Source organism: Lucilia cuprina, chromosome 3, assembly GCF_022045245.1.
Source record: "Lucilia cuprina isolate Lc7/37 chromosome 3, ASM2204524v1, whole genome shotgun sequence".
Classification (NCBI taxonomy): domain Eukaryota; kingdom Metazoa; phylum Arthropoda; class Insecta; order Diptera; family Calliphoridae; genus Lucilia; species Lucilia cuprina.
Genome location: NC_060951.1, coordinates 41,300,612 through 41,303,701, shown reverse-complemented (window position 1 = coordinate 41,303,701; position 3,090 = coordinate 41,300,612).

The window sequence follows — 3,090 nt, the reverse complement described above, 5'->3', positions numbered from 1 at the left end:
TATCTATCTATCTATCTATCTATCTATCTATCTATCTATCTATCTATCTATCTATCTATCTATCTATCTATCTATCTATCTATCTATCTATCTATCTATCTATGACTTCAACTTTAAATTTAACATAATTAATTATTTTTCCTATTACGAATGAATCAATTCTTTTAATTTCTATCTCAAAAAATTAAAAAAATAAAAGTTCCCCAAATAACGTTGATATTTTTTCTGGTGCATCTTTTTGTTTTTAAATACAACAACAACCACAGCATCAAAGCATTTAAACAGTTTCTATAATCTGTCTCTACAGCCAAAAAAGCGCATCTTAAGTGAAATCTCGGATTTTATGACTTTTCACAGTTTTTTTCACTCTTCTGATAGTTTCTTATAACTAAAAAGTGGCTTTGGCAAAATTATCGTAACAAAAACAAAATAAATATTTTATTAAGTATTGAAAAAAAAACACAAGAAAAGGAACAAAAAAGATAAAACGCGTTTAAATGCTTTTCTTAACACATTTAAAGCGTGAAAACATTTATTATTGTCTAGAGGCGGTTTATATGAATATTGGAGAGTTTTTGACATTTCAAATCTTTTTTGTTTCTGTTTTTTTTTAGAAAAGATTGTTTTAAATTTGTTTATTTTGATGTTTCATTAATGGCTTTATTTAAATTTCGTATTTTAAAGTTATTTCAACTTTTGTTGGTGTTTTTCTTAAAAGGCCTATTATTATATCTAAAAAAAAAATAGGAAATTAAAATAAATTCAATAAAATGTTAATAATTTCTAAAATGCTTTTAAGCTGTTTAAATTTAGTTTGACATTAAATGATTTAGAGTTTAAGTCTAAACTATTCATATGCAAATAAAGCATTAAATGCGGGTTGTAGAAATAAATAAGTTAAAGAAAACTATTTTAAGAAATTACTATTTATTGTAAAGATAAATTAAAATAGAAGATAATATATTTGTGTAAGTGGATTTTGTTTTGATAGTGTTTCTAGTATCTTTGAAATTGGAAAAAAGGGAAATTAAAAAAAAAAAATTGTGAGGAAATCATTTAATTCTCCCACAATTTTAGATTGAGTGATGATAAGAAGATACAGTTGATATTTGTTTTAAAATATTTTTTCAAAAGCAAAATGAGCAGTGAGTACTTATCAAAATTAAAATAAAATTTTTTGGAATTGAACAAATTTTAAAATTTATCCATTTTTTTTTTTTAATTTTGGAAATTTATAAAAAATCAAGAAATATTATACTTGAATATGATTAAGTGACATTTGTTTATTTGATAGGTGGGAATTTAAAATTGTCAGTTTGGGGACTTATAAAAAAGTTAAAAAAACTGTAATAAATATATTTTTTCTACAAAGAAAATGTTTAAGTAGTTTTTAGCTTCAATCCTAAAAGGAATTTTAAAATCACCAACTTAGGAATTTAGAAATTTGCAAAAATAATTGCATAATCTAATAAAAATTAAAAATCACAATAAAAAGTATTTTTTTATTCAAAATGGATTTCCCTGAAAATTACCAAAAGTAAAAAAGTTTTTTTTATTTATTTTAGGAATTTTTATAAAATTCACATAAAATTTGCGTGAAAAGAATATGGTTTAATTACTTTGGGAATTCACTGAATATACAAAAAAAGTAAAGATCTCCTTTTATAGGACCCATATTAGAGGTTCTTTTGAAATGTAATTTAAGACCAGTTATTGGAAAACTTATAAAAATTTATCTCACTCCTGTCGTCAAATGGAAATTTCAAATCTTCTTAAATGATTTTAAAATTCTATACACGAAAATATAATAAGAAAACTACAACAGAAATTTTTTGACATAATATCACTCAAGTGCTCATAAAAAAATATTACGATTATGTACTTTATTTGTGATTATAAGTTACAAATTAACAACTATACACTATAGAAGGGTTATATACAGTGAAAACAAGAAGTTTTCGTAAACTCTACAACTAAAATATGTATTCGAGTTTTCAGACAATTACTTACAATATCCTAAACTGATAAGTTTTAAATTTGTGAATATTTGTTAAATGTACGAAAACTTCTGCAACTCACTTTAATAACCCAATAAACCCCTCAATGTTACACATTTTTAACCCAAAACAAAAAAAGGGATATGCTCCTGTCATCGTTATTTCAACAAAAGAAAAGCAAAAAAAATCATAAAGCTAAAGTACTTAAAAGTAAAGTTTTTCTTTTTATACACAATAAGTTGAGTTGAGTGCAAAAAAAAAATCACACACTTTTACAGGGTTGATTTTAAGGACTATTAAAATTTCAGCGAATAAAAAGAACAAGAAAAAAGGTTCTCTTTTCAAAGGGTGGTTATTGAAGAGTGATGTGTGAAGAAAGGATTTCATACACCATCATTTCCCCAGTCATATGAATTACGTAAGATTAAATAAAAACGAACTCACATGATTTTTTTTATATTGTGATGATGATGATGCTGCTGATGACGCTGTTGATTTGATGGCCACTTAAAAGTCTATTAAGCGAAAATTATGGGTTACGCTTTATTTTGTGAATGTGTAAATTTTCGTTATATTTTGTTGTTGTTTGTTTATTTAAAAAATTGATTTATGGTTATTTACATACATTTATTTTTTTTTCTTTCTCATTTTTTTCTGTATCGTTTTCGAGAAACTAAATAAATAAATAAATTCTCATATAATATGCAAAAAAAAAAATTATGCAAATATGTGTATTAAGGCAAATCATAAAGTTTTTGCAAATTAAGAGGTTTTATTGAAGATTTTTTTTACGTATGCTTTAACACGATTAAGCGTAGCGCAGAATATACTCTGTAAATTGGAACAGAAACTATAGGAATATAGTAGTCTGTAATCAAGAATCATGTAAATAGTCTATTCTTTAGTCTAGTCTATAGTCTAGTCTATAGCCCAGTCTATAATCTAGTTTATAGTCTAGTCGATGGCCTAGTCGATAGTCTAGTCAATAGTCTAGTCTATAGTTTAGTCTATAGTCTAGTCTATAGTCTAGTCTATAGTCTAGTCTATAGTCTAGTCTATAGTCTAGTCTATAGTTTAGTCTATAGTTTAGTCT